General features: G+C 40.5%; 1 long non-coding RNA gene across 2 annotated transcripts; it reads right to left on the bottom strand.

Moving 5' to 3' along the window:
• Positions 1-71: 71 nt before the first annotated feature.
• On the bottom strand, positions 72-13,203 carry LOC123353231. 2 transcript variants are annotated; one of them, XR_006574439.1, is made up of 5 exons: positions 13,028-13,203; positions 12,187-12,314; positions 3,029-3,104; positions 281-380; positions 72-195 (listed from the first exon to the last, which is right to left on the bottom strand). It is a non-coding gene; the product is annotated as an uncharacterized LOC123353231 (long non-coding RNA). The 2 variants fall into 2 exon arrangements; XR_006574438.1 differs by lacking the exon at positions 12,187-12,314.
• Between the last annotated feature and the right edge of the window lie 361 nt (positions 13,204-13,564).

The following is a 13,564-nucleotide window of genomic DNA, read 5'->3' on the forward strand; positions in this document are numbered from 1 at the left end:
TGTCAGCCATTTGGCTCACAATGAAAATTATCGTACAGGGTAGCAAAAGTGCAACCTGCAGCTGCACATATCTTTAATACAGAGATACAGGCTAAAAGTCCCAACATGCAATGCTTCATCTTAATCCAGACTGCCTACTCACTTGCGTCAAGGATGGAGCACTGTGCATCAGAACCTGGTCTCCATGGGTCAAACCTTTGTTAAAGAAGAACAGCACCTGTCATTTAGTTGGTGTTCCTGACATTCAACCTCCATGCCTCGTATGTATTGTAAGACTAACCTGTTAATAAATATCTGTCATCTCTGTGAGAAGTTGTTGGCAAATAGCTCCAGTTAACCAGGTCTGACTAGGAGCTGGATTCCAGGAACCAGTGCTACCACTTGAAAGAAACAGAAGTGGAACAACTGAGAAACTACATGGTAAATGTTGGTTAACTGGGGCTAAGAACTGTAAAGTCCTGACAGCTTTTAAACGTTTTTTGTTAAATGAAAACCTTAGCTCATAGCTTCTGTTAGCAATTGTTCTTCTAAACCCCAAATGTAAGTACTAGTGAAGTTTGCATAAATGTTTTAAAATCAGATTTATACTTAAATTCTCTGACAGCTGTATATCGACATGCAAACACAAGAGTGATATGCTGGGCATGAAATGCCAGATGCATTATCTTCTGAATCATAGCATAGTCTAAACAGATGGTACTGTATATTTGTAGATCCACATATATGATTTAGTGAACACTTCCCTAGAATCACTGTGCTAATGCCTACTGTAATGTCTGCTTTTACTTTAATGCTACACTGAGAATACCTATCTGAATGTGACTTTTTTGCATAAATCAGATTGGATTGTCTGTATTAAAATATGTATTTATAAAATAAAAATATATTTTTGGTGGAAGGAAAGTAAAAATCTAGGGATAATTCCATTGGGAAAATGTTAGCAACGTTTTTATCAAGTTTATTTTATAAATGTTTGTGTCTTGTTAGTTGTCTAACTCGTTTCCAGTAAGAACATCCACTGTAGCTCACTTAGTGGAAACACATTGCTGGAATTGAGGGAAACTGAGCAAGTTTCCATGGAGAATATAAGCCCTGGCAGTCAATCCATCTGACTGACATTGGTTTGAGCACTTAGTTTGCTTTATTTGTTTGCGGAGGCTGAAATGGGGGAGCGGGGAGAGAGGATGAGAATAATTCAGAATAAAGAAAATTAGAATATGATTTAAGGTCTCCCTATAGAAGGTAGGAGTGTAGATGTTAAAAATAATGAACACAAGAAGTCCAAATAGTGAGTGCATACACTCACTCAAAACTAATATTGCCAGTCCAGTCATCAGTATTTACAGGTTAGGGAATATGCTTAAATATTTCTATTATTTTGGAAAAGGGGTTAAAATATGTATCTTTCATTAGCAAGTATTTCGTTTCCTGTAACAAACTGCAAAATGTTTTAAAAAATTAAAAGTAAATTATTGATCCTAAAAATGGTGGTTTGGTTGTTTCCATTGGATGTTGGTATTTTGTATGATTAATGTATTATTCCACTTTAGCGTGGAAGTGTGCTGTTTTACAGCAAATTGTCCACTAGAAACATTTTAATGAAGAGCTGTCTTGTTCGAATTTACGGTAAACATTTTGTTACAGTATTTGCAGCCCAGTCTTCTGTTAGTGTATAACTACCAGAAAATTAAACTAATGATGGAAGCATAACAAAGAACAAAATAAAAGTATAGTGAAAAGTAAATTAAAAACTGAGTTTTAATAATCTCAAATGGTGATAGTGTAGTAACATAGGTAAGGACACTGGCTTTTTAAAACTGATTATTTCAAAGCATTACAACATTGCTTCAATATTTAGTCTTTGTATTAAATCCTCAAGCCTTAGGCAAATAATGAGATCCCCAGGTTAACTCTATTAATGTGTATGGTTTATACAAAGGGGGGAGTAGGTCTGACACTAGTACACTATAAACAAACCCTTCTACTTCACCACACAGCAAACATTTCTTATAACAGGGTTTCCACTGGCACTGAATCTGATTCATTTCTCAATGCATGGAAAAGAGGAGGGGTTTTGAGGAACATACATCCAAGTTTGGAACTAATGTTATCAATTAGTAAGAACGATAAACGAAATAAAGGCAAAATGTGTGTCAAATAAAAAGATTTGAATGATCAACTGTCTGGTGAGGAAACAGGTCATGTATGTGACTGGTTTTAAAATCTCAAAAAACTTCCTCTGTAAATGTGCTTGTGTTTTGGTCTGTGTGGGGTGTTTTTTGGGAGGGACATAGACAATTTAAAAAAAAGTTTTTTGTTTTTTTTACCTAATATAGTTACAAATTATACCTAAGATTACTATGAATTAAACTTTTTTCCTACATTTGACAGCACTTGAAGAACAGTTATTTAGTTTCTACTTTTGCTTCAGTGGCTCTCCTATACAACAAGAGGGAAGAAACTTTAAGTATAAAACCTCAAAAATTGGCAAGGGGACTTTTGTTGCACATATTGTACCTGAAGGTACTTTTAACTCACTTTTTGAAAAGGACTTTGAAACTTGTAGTTGCAAGACTGCATTAGTTTTTTAAATATTTAGAGAAAATTTTTATTTTCCAAGCATTTGGTTAGAGATCTGAAGACAAAAATTGTGGTATGGCAATGCATTTTAAATAAGATTAAATATTGTTTAAATTACAGGAAAGACAGAAGAAACTTGAAATAAAATATGGTAACTGAAAAAAGGGTAGTAACCTCTATAAACCAAGTAACCTGGAAAATGACTCAAGTATCAGGTTGGTGGGAGTATTTTGGGGCATTGATTATTCCGAGTGTATTGTACAGAACTGGGAGCTTACCTTTCTATTACATCAGGATACTCTCCTGTGCAATGTGCAACACTTACCATCATTTTTGTTTGAATATCTGACAGCTGTAGTACATTTTAATTTGTCAAAGCAACTGAGGATGTCTTAAGCACTGTATAGCAAGAGAATAGAACAAACTAATGAATATGAGATTTTGATACTTAGAATATAGATTGCAGAATTCCTTCATGCTATGTGCCGTCAGTGGTCCCAATGCTTTCTATCTTCAACCACTTTCTGTGCCGCACAGGGAAACAATACACATGTAAATTATTTCTAATAGTTGTGAGGTGGTGCACTTCAGAAACTTGTCAGTCTTTAAAACAAGAGTTTTGGACAAGTTATAAAATATATTTTATTAAAGTATATTTAATGGCTAACATGCATACTTCTAAATGTTGAATCAGTTAGTTGAGACTAAATGAATCACACATAAAACTCTTAAAGCAAAACCTCTCCCTCCTACAAAATAAAATTACCAAAACCAAGTTTTGTTCTTAATCAAGTCTGTCGTTTTATGAAAGTAACTTGTTTAGCAACTGCAGGGAAGTGAGTGTCCGTTTTTATAGTGACCCCTGCTTCTGCTGCTGTTGGCCTTCTGAAGCTTGGAGTATTTCGTAACTGATTTTCTCTTCCTTTCTGTTTCATGTTGTGTACAAGCCGCATTTTGATTTGAGGAAGAGCAGGGTGGAGGAAACCATTTTATTTCTGAACTTCCTGTACAAAAATATAACTTTACAGTTCAACTTTTTTCTGATAATCTGCATATAAAAGCACTCAAATAAGTGCATGGGTATATTTTTCCTAGTTCCAGCAAATATATGGGAGCGGTGAAATTTCATATTAGCTCACCTTGAATATTAAAGGGTCAAGGGTGGTCAAGTCCAAAATACTTTGCTCCATGAGGACAGTAGGTTTTAAAATTAATAGTCCTTTAAAACAGTGTTTCTCTACCGGGGCTCCGGGGCAAGCAGGTTTTAGGGGTTCCACCAAAATAAACTAGAGAGCAGGGCCGGTGTTAGACTCACTGGGGCATAGGGTAGTGGGCTGAAGCCAAAGCCCAAGCAACTTAGCCGCTTGGGGCCCCAGGCAATTGTCATGCTTGCTACCTGCTAATGCTGGCCCTGGCTTTTAATCTTCTGGATATGCAGAAAAACAGTTGTGGCACAGGTGGGCTGTGGAGTTTTTATAGCATGTTGGGGAAGGGGGTGCCTCAGAAAGAAAAAGGTTGAGAACCCTGCTCTAAAACAGAGTGGAATCTATTAAAATCTATGTAGGCTGGGTCACCCCATTACCAAATCCTAACTGTTACAAGAGTACAGCATGCATATATTTCCAGAATCCTATCATTGCTGGCTTTCTTGAAACTTTAGGCTTATCAGTTACAATCTCCTTGTAAGAATGGAGCATGCAGGGAGGGCAGGACAGCACTGCATGAATATATGTTACTATAACGCCAGTGTTTTGTGTTTACTGGTAAACAGCCAAATCTGAGTGTGGTTATAATGCTGTTTGTAGTTCTGGTTTTATAGGGAAAGTGGTGGGAGGCCACACAAAAAGTGACTGGTAATAGCAAAGAAGTGGTTCCAGTCCAAGGGTATTGGAGCAGGCTTATTTACTGTTTGAAAAACAAATTATATTTTGGCTCTACAATTGTAGCATAGATATGACCCAGGCTGCAGTCTGGGCTCTGAGACACTATGCTCCAGCCCAAGCCCGAACATCTACACTGACATTTTATAGCCCTGTGAACCGGAGTCAGCTGACTTGGACTCTGAGACGCTTTAATATAGGCAAACTCTAAGAGTCCTCTTTTTAATTTAAATGGATGCAACCCCCTGATTTAGCATATTCCAGTGCCCCTAGAGATTGCCCAAAACATTTGTGAGCAGTTGGGCTGCTTGCTAATAGAATTCCAAACTCTGAAGCATCGCTTCCCATTCTAAAGACGAATTCTAGTTTTTTTCTATCCAGCTATTTGTACTGAAATGCACCAAGCAGCATCTGAAAATAACTTCGCCGGACTCTGAATTGGCAGTAAGTTAAGCTGTTAGTTCAGGACAGTGTATTCATATTCAAACAGCTAATACAACCCAGCCAAGTGCTGGAATACTTCTGTGTCTCCACGTGCTCTTGTATTTATGGTAGTATAATTGAATTTCAGCTGAGGCAACTGGAGTGAGAGGCATAAACCTCAGGGCTTGTCTGAACTACATGTTATGTTGGTATAACTTATGTCCCTCAGAAGTGTGAATAAGCTACCTCCATGAGCGACAGGAGAGCTCTCTCCTGTCGGCAGAAAGCATCTTCAGCAGACGTCTTGCATTGGTGCAGCTGTGCCACTATAGCGCTTCTAGTGTAGACTAGCCCAAAGTACTTGATGATAAAGGAATTCATCTCTTGAAAGCAGAAGAGTGCCTTGCAACCCTCTTTCCAACTACAGTGAAGAGACGCTATGTACATAGTTAACTAACTCAAATCCCATCCATCCACAAAAACACACAAAACAAGTGTGGTGGTGCTTTTAACTTGAGTCGGCTGGCTTACCCTAAAGCCCACATGAGCACAATTTACCAGCTGCCAGCACAATCTCTCTATGCTGCTAATCCTATCACTCTGTGCATCTCTGTTGTTTTGCAGTAGGGCTGCTCGCACTCTGAGTGTGTCTAAACTTTAAGCCCAGGGTGTGATTTCCCAGCTCAAGGAGACATACTTGTGCTAGCTCTCATTGAATTAGCACGGTAATAATAGTGTAGCCACAGCAGTGTAAGTGCATGCCCATCAAACACACTAGGTATGTATTTGGGGTTGCTATCCCCCTCCTGCCACTCATGCTGCTGTGGCTACTCCGTTTTTAGTAGGCTAGCTTGATGAGGGCTAGCACGTGTATGCTTTGAGCTGGGAATCACACCCCAGTTCAAAGTGCAGACAGCCAAAGGCAGTGTTAATTTGAATTAACTCTGCAGTTAAGGGAGCCATAATTGGTATTACTTCAAGTTTATTAAATTCATACAGAATTTGGAAAGATATGCCTGAAAATTCAGTCTAGTTACTAAGGCTTTGTCTACACTAGCACTTTTTGTTGGTAAAACTTTTGTCAGCCAGGGGTGTGAAAAAACACCCCTGACCGACCCAAATTTTACCAACAAAAGCACCGGTGTAGCCAGTGCTATGTTGGTGGGAGAGTGTCTCCTGCCAACATAGCTACTGCCACTCTTTGGGGGTGGTTTAATTATGCCGGTGGGAGAGCTTTCTCCTGCTGGCATAGAGCAGCTACACAGACCTTACAGTGGTGCTGTAAGGTCTGTACTGTGGACACAGCCTAATTCACACACAAGCCTATCATCTCATTACTAACATTTGCCAAAGTTGCGCTAGTAATCTTCCCTTCTTTATTTAGCTACCTCACAGTAGCAATGGGAGGATTATTAGATATATACAACACTTTGAAAATGTAAACTTCTAGGCAAGTGCTAAGATTTATTTTTAATTCCTTCATGGACAGCATAAACAGTTTATGTGGGAGAGAGACAATGAACATTAACACACACTTCCTCTGTCTATCCCTTTCTGACAGGCAAAAATGTACAATTAAACAAAGTTCTCATATGTGGCTGGGAACCTAATTTATTAATTTAACTCCTAATTCAACTCTATGTAATACTGCAAATAAGTAACACAAGCTTTTCCTGCATTAAAAGAAATTAAAATATAGGAATAATATTAAAATACAGTAGCGGTAGATCAAATTAAGTCAACTCTGAAAGTTGTCTGAAGCTTCTCTGATGCCTAAAAAGTCTCATCTCTGCACTATACCAGATAACGTGCTCTGACTTTTTATTTAAAGTATATTGCTTATTATCATCCGTGTTCCTTATTAAAGAGGCACTGCCAAGATTACCAATTAACATTTATTTATTTAAACTTTACCAGTGTGTGACAATTTGTCCTATGTACAACGTATGAATGCTATTTGTTGAATGTCTTAGACTTTGTCTACACTGGCATTTGGTCACTAAAACTTTTGTTGCTCAAGGGTGCAAAAAAATACACCCCGAATGACAAAAGTTTTAGTGATGAAAAGCACTGGTGTGGACAGCGCTTTGTCAGTGGGAGTCGCGCTCCTGGCGACGAAACCACTGCCCCTTGTTGGAGGTGGTTTTATTTTGTTGCCAGGAGAGCTCTCTCCTGGTGGTGGAGTGGCTACGCAGTGCACCTTACGACGGCGCAGCTGCAGCAACATAGCCACACTGTTGTAAGGTGCACAGTGTAGACAAAGCCTTAGTGTCTGCGGAGTCAACCATCTGCTGTCAGGGGCTGTGTCTCTTCCAGACCATGGACAACGGAGGGTCGTTAAACGCCAATGGAGCACCTTAGGAAAATTATGCCCAACCTTATTACCCAGACAGGAGGGCCACATAAACCTAAGCACAACCTTGTGTGGGCCAAATAGATTCTACATATCTTCCTTGTGTAAACTAAAATGATGTAAACATGACAAAATACTAATGAATTGCCCGTTAGTATATTGTGTTGAAGCAGGCTACGGTAGGTCTTATGAAATGCTCCGGTAGGCCATGTACGGTGCATGGTCCAGAGGTTGGGCACCCCTGCCTTAGGATAACAACATGGCTGAAGACTAGGGGAAACCAGTCAGACCAAGTTTGCAGCAGGAAGGAAGTTAGGAGCAGTGGAATTTCCCCAGAAGCAGAACCAAGATCTGGTTTTAATGCTTGGTATAAAAAGCAACAAAGCCTCAGATTCGGGGAGTGGGAGGAGAGAGGGGGACAACGAAGAAGTACTCACAGAGATTAAGGAAGTTTGGACAAGAGAGAGAGGGACCTGCTTCTGTAAGAGTGAGGCCCTTTTTAACTATAGGACCCAGCTGAGGAAGAAGGAAACTGGCTGCACAGGAGAGAGAGAGACAGACCAGACATTCCATGATTCAGAGAAGTCATGTGCACGAGGGTGGAAATTGGACTCCCTAGAGGACCCTGACATAAGCCCAAAGAATGCTCAAGAGTGATGAGGAAACTGAGGCAGGGAAATGTGTATAGGTGTTTATTTTGTCTAGATCAGTATATTTCTAATGCCAGCTATAGTAAAAAGGTATTGGGTTTTGGAACCCTTCCAAAGTCTGTGTCTGTTTGCTTCAACTATCATGTGCCCCTGAAGGTGTGAACTGTAAACCTAGAGTGTCCACAAGGATGGACCACTGAGAAAAGGATGTGTTTAAGTTACTGGGGAGTCAGTACAGGTCCTTGCTTGGTGTGTAGGACAGCTGGGCGGCAAGGTCCCATTTCCATGAAGGGTAATAGACAGAAAATCTATGCCCAGGAAGCATACCAGAGGTGCCAAGGAAAGAGATCATGCTACAGTCTACTCAGACCAAGGGAAGCTTAAGAGCACATTGGCCGAGTGCGATTAGACCTAAAACACCATAGCCTCTTGAGTGTCCAGGTGAGGGAGCTCTCAGTGCTGTCTGTCATTAAATGACTCACTTTCAGGCTAGCAGTGTATGTGCTTTTTCCCAACTAATTAATGTTGCAGTAGGAAACCGCTCATGTGCAATGGTTTATTTTGAGGAAGTTGCACACCTGTTTTTAAAATTGGTTTTTAAAAAAACAAATTGTATATAGTAGACAAAGTCTTGAGGGTAAATGCTTCAATATGGGACAACTGTAACCTATCCTTTGTTGGATAGGGGCCAATATGGTGTGCATGCAGACCCTTTATCTTCCTTCAGACTTTCAGACTGTAATTGCACTGAATACGTAAGCCAATGGTAGAGCTAGCAAAAAATAAGGTTGTTTAAAATATTAATTGATAATAGATTTAATTGCCTTTTACAGATTTATCACAAAATAATATTATCTAGACTTATGCTTATAAACCTAGGGAGTTCGCAGACAAATAGTAGAAAGGTCTATCACTGTTTATTAAAGAACAAATATATAGGATGAATACAAACACCTACAAAAAGGAAAAATTACAACTATCTGTTAGTTATACAGCATTGCAAATGCTTTCTGATTTTTTCCGCTTAGCTGGTATGCCAGTATCTTATCTGGCTTAGTTCCATTTTCTTAATCACTGTACTAACCATGCTGAAAATGTTTTGTATTTTTTCCAGAGAAATGTTGTAGGGGTGTCAATTAATTGCAGTTAACTTGTGATTAACTCAAAAAAATTTAATTGTGATTAAAAAAATGAACAATTAATAGCAGTTTTAATCGTACTGTTAAACAATAGAATACCAATTGAAATTTATTAAATATTTTGGATATTTTTCTAAATGTTCATATATAATGTATTCGTCTGTGTTGTAATTGAAATCAGCGTATATTATTTTTGCTTACAAATATTTGCACTGTAAAAATTATAAAGAAAATAAATAGTATTTTTCAATTCACCTCATACAAATACAGTAGCGCAATCGCTTTGTCGTGAAAGTTCAACTTACAAATGTAGATATTTTTGTGTTACATAACTGCTCAAAAACAAAACAATGTAAAACTTCAGAGCCTACAAGTCCACTCAGGCCTACTTCTTGTTCAGCCAATCACTAAGACAAACAAGTTTGTTTACATTTACAGGAGATAATGCTGCCCTCTTCTTACTTACAATGTCACCAGAAAGTGAGAACAGGCATTTGCATGGCACTTTTGTAGACAACATTGCAAGGTATTTATGTGCTAAACATTCTTCACGCTTCAGCCACCATTCCAGAGGACATGCTTCCATGCTGATGATGCTTGTTAAAAAAAAAAAAGCATTAATTAAATTTGTGAGTGAACTCCTTGAGGGGAGAATTGTATGTCTTCTGCTCTGATTTACCTGCATTCTGCCATATATTTCATGTTATAGTAGTCTCGGATGATGATGACATGTTGTGAGATTTCTAAAATAGCTACAGCCCAAGGTTTAAGAATCTGAAGTGCCTTCCAAAATCTGAGAGGGATGAGGTGTGGAGCATGCTTTCAGAAGTCTTAAAAGAGCAACATTCTGAAGCGGAAACAACATAACCTGAACCACCAAAAACGAAAATTAACCCTCTGCTGGTGGCATCTGACTCAGATAATGAAAATGAACATGCATCAATCCGCACTGCTTTGGATTCTTATCGAGCAGGACCCATCATCAGCATGGTTGAAGCATGAAGGGACATATGAACCTTTAGCGCATCTGTCACGTAAATATCTTGCGATGCCGGTTACAACAGTGCTATGTGAATATCTGTTCTCACTCTCAGGTGACATTGTAAACAAGACACTGGCAGCATTATCTCTGTAAATGTAAACAAACTTGTTTGTCTGAGTGATTGGCTGAACAAGAAGTAGGACTGGGTGAACTTGCAGGCTCTAAAATTTTACATTGTTTTATTTTTTGTACATAGTTCTACATTTGTAAGTTCAACTTTCATGATAAAGAGATTGCACTACAGTACTTGTATTACGTGAATTGAAAAATACTATTTTTTTTACAGTGCAAATACTTTTAATCAAAAATAAATATAAGCACTGTACACTTTGAATTCTGTGATGTAATTGAAATTAGTATATTAGAAAGTGTAGAAAACAACCAAAATATTTAAATAAATGGTATTCTATTATTAACAGTGCAATTAATTTTTTTAATTGCGCGATTAATCACAATTAATTTTTTTAACCCCTTGACAGCCCTAAAATTCTGATTACTCATAGCATTTCTCAACTGCTTACAAACTATGGCACATCGTCTGTGTTCATGTTGGGCTTCTAATTCCTATATTTCATTCTCCAAGGGCACTGTCTTTTTGTAGCTTGCATTGAGTTACATTAAAATCTGTTAACTTCAATAAGAATACTCCATAATAGTTAGGAGCTCATTTCAATGGAATTGTTTATCCTAATACATTCTTGCGAGACTTCCTCCATGTGCCTTTAAAAGTCTCAGGATGGAAAAGCAAACTTTTAAACATTTCCTTACCTGTATGTTATACCAAGGGAATTATTAAAATAATTTCAAAACTATTCTTTCAGCTGTTTTAATTTTTACATTTATCTCTTCTTGGACAATGAATAGATCACTAGGTGGTTTGAAGTCAATGGACTACTCAGTGCAAAAAGTTAAATGTGTGTGTAAGTCTTTATAGAGTCAGGTCCTAAACTGAGACAAGATATAACATGATAGAAAAATTGGTGGGGGTGAAGTAGACTCAGGGTTACAGAAATAACAGAATGCATTTTCTATGTTGATGATCTATGCCTCTTGAAGGTTACTTAAGAAACTTAAAAACAGAAATTATTTAGGTTTATTTATAAAGCGTATTTTAAGGAGATGGTGGAAAGTCATGAAGAGGGCTCCATGTATAGGTAGCTATGAGGAAGAAGGAACAGATGAATATGGAAGAAGGGTAGCATAGTCAGATTCATTTTGGATTGCGGTATTTTGTTAGTAGATGACAACTAGGGTTTCAAACAAACAAAAAACTCACAAGGGTTTCATCCTGTGAGCCCTCCGTGTACAGGGCTCCTGTTGAAATTCATAGGGAAACCAGCATGCAGGAGGCTCCCAGGACTGAGCTCAGTGTTTGGGTTACAAACTGTCCAGAAGAGACAAAGCTTACTTTTGGAATTAAAATAGTTCATAGAGTAATATTTTGCATGTGTCTTGTAAAATATTTGTTATAAAATGTAAATTTTGGGTCAAACATGGGGCAGTGTCCCTTTAGAGAGGATTTAACCACCAGCTGAGAGAGGTCATTGAAAGAGACATTTTGCTCTGCAAGGAGTGGAACATGACAAATGTTTTACCAACAGTGGTCCCTCTAGCCTCACATCACAGGCCCAGATGCAACGTGTCCTCTCCTGGAGGTCTGGAGAAGGTAGTATGACCAGAAAGCAAGTGTGAAAAATCAGAGCAGGGGGTGGGGAGTAATAAGAGCCCATATGAAAAAAAGCCTCAAATATTGGGACTGTCCCTATAAAATCAGGACATCTGGTCACCCTAGGAGAAGGACCAGCATAGTACCTAGCTTTAAAAAGGGGAACAAAGAGGACCCAGAGAGTTACAACCCAGACAGCCTAACTTTAAAATCTGGAAAGATACTGGAGCAAATTATTAAACAATCAGTTTATAGGCAGGTAGAGGATAATAAGGTTATAAGGAATAGCCACTATGGATCTTTTGAGAAAAATCACGTCAAACCAATCTAATTTCCTTCTTTGACAATATAATGGATATGCTGAGTTTCTCTCTTTTAAATAGCTTCTGAGTATTGGATTTTATTTTAATCAACCTTCATTCTGAAAACTAATTTCAAATCTCCTAGATTTACCTTAAAACTTCTCCTGTGCAGCCTTTGAGAATGTCCTCCTCTGAATAATCCCTTCACAGTATGTTTCAGGGGCCCAGAGCAGCCTCCCACCTCTGTGCAGCCTGTGCTCCCCAATGACATGGTGGAGCCTCCACATTTATTTGACAAATAAAATTTGCAGAATTTTAAAATATTGTGTGCAGATTTGTTAATGTTTTGGCACAGAATGCCCTCAGGAGTGCTGTGGGCAGTGCAGGAGAGCATCCCGCACTAGCTAGCAGTAAAAGCAGCAAAGAATCCTGTGGCACCTTATAGACTAACAGACGTTTTGCAGCATGAGCTTTCGTGGGGGAATGCCCACTTCGTCGGATGCAAGACGAAGCAGTAATTTTCAAAGGCAACAGGGACCATTATAAGCCCTAAGATTATTTTAATTTTTAAATTTGATTTTAAAAGCATTAACAGTAACCATCCTGTTCAAAGCTACAGCAACTACCAGAATGAGCCCATCTAGCTCGCCAAAGGCCGCAGCCTCCTGCTAGCAGGCTGGGCACTGGTGTCTCGCCCGCCAGTGGGCTGCTGGCATGGTGGTTGGTTCGGGTCAGCTCAGTGCTCCCTGCAATGCCCCTACGCCTCGCTGGGGGGAGGCATACGAGGATAAGGAGTTAAAACCCAACACGATTCCGGAGGGACCCATGTGCAGCCCTGGGGTGGGGCTGGGCGTGCGGCTCCTTGCGGGGTTTGTGCCAGGTTTTGAGGAGAGTCTGGGCTGGGGAAGGGGTGTCACAGCACAGCTGGCACGGTGCAGCACTCGCCCTGGGCAGGGAGGGAGGCTGGCGGTTGCTTGGCTGAAATCTCTCACCCTCATCACGCGAGTCTCCGCGGCGAGCGAAGGGCAGACCAACCGCCTTTCCCGCGCTTTTCTTCAAATCCCAACGGCCACCGGGGGAGCGGAAGCGCGAGGGGCTGGGCAGCCAATCAGAGAGCAGCGTGCGGAGGCTGGCCCCGGCGGCCGAAGTTCGCGCGCTGAGCCTGAGGAGCGGCTGCCCCTCCCGCGGAGAGAGGTGAGGGCGGCGCTGCCTGAAGGCTTCCCTCCCCGCGGTCTGGCCGGCGCTGGTGTGTGGCAGATGGGGGTGTGGACGCCGTGGCTGAGCGCGTCGAGCGGCCCGGAGGCTCCTCTGGCTGCGGGCGAAACAACGGGGAAAACAGCCCGCGGGGGTGTGCTGCCACCCGCCCTCCTCAGCGGGGCGTCGCGAGCTCGGTGGGCCTCGGCCTCGCCGCGCCTCCCCCCTTCCTGGCGCCGCCCCGAGCAGCGGCGCGGAAAGGCGCGGGAGACACCCGCTGGCCACAGCTCGTGGTCGTGCCCGACACGTGCCAGTGGTGCCATTGCTGGTGCTGG

Source organism: Mauremys mutica, chromosome 19, assembly GCF_020497125.1.
Source record: "Mauremys mutica isolate MM-2020 ecotype Southern chromosome 19, ASM2049712v1, whole genome shotgun sequence".
NCBI classification, from domain to species: Eukaryota; Metazoa; Chordata; order Testudines; family Geoemydidae; genus Mauremys; species Mauremys mutica.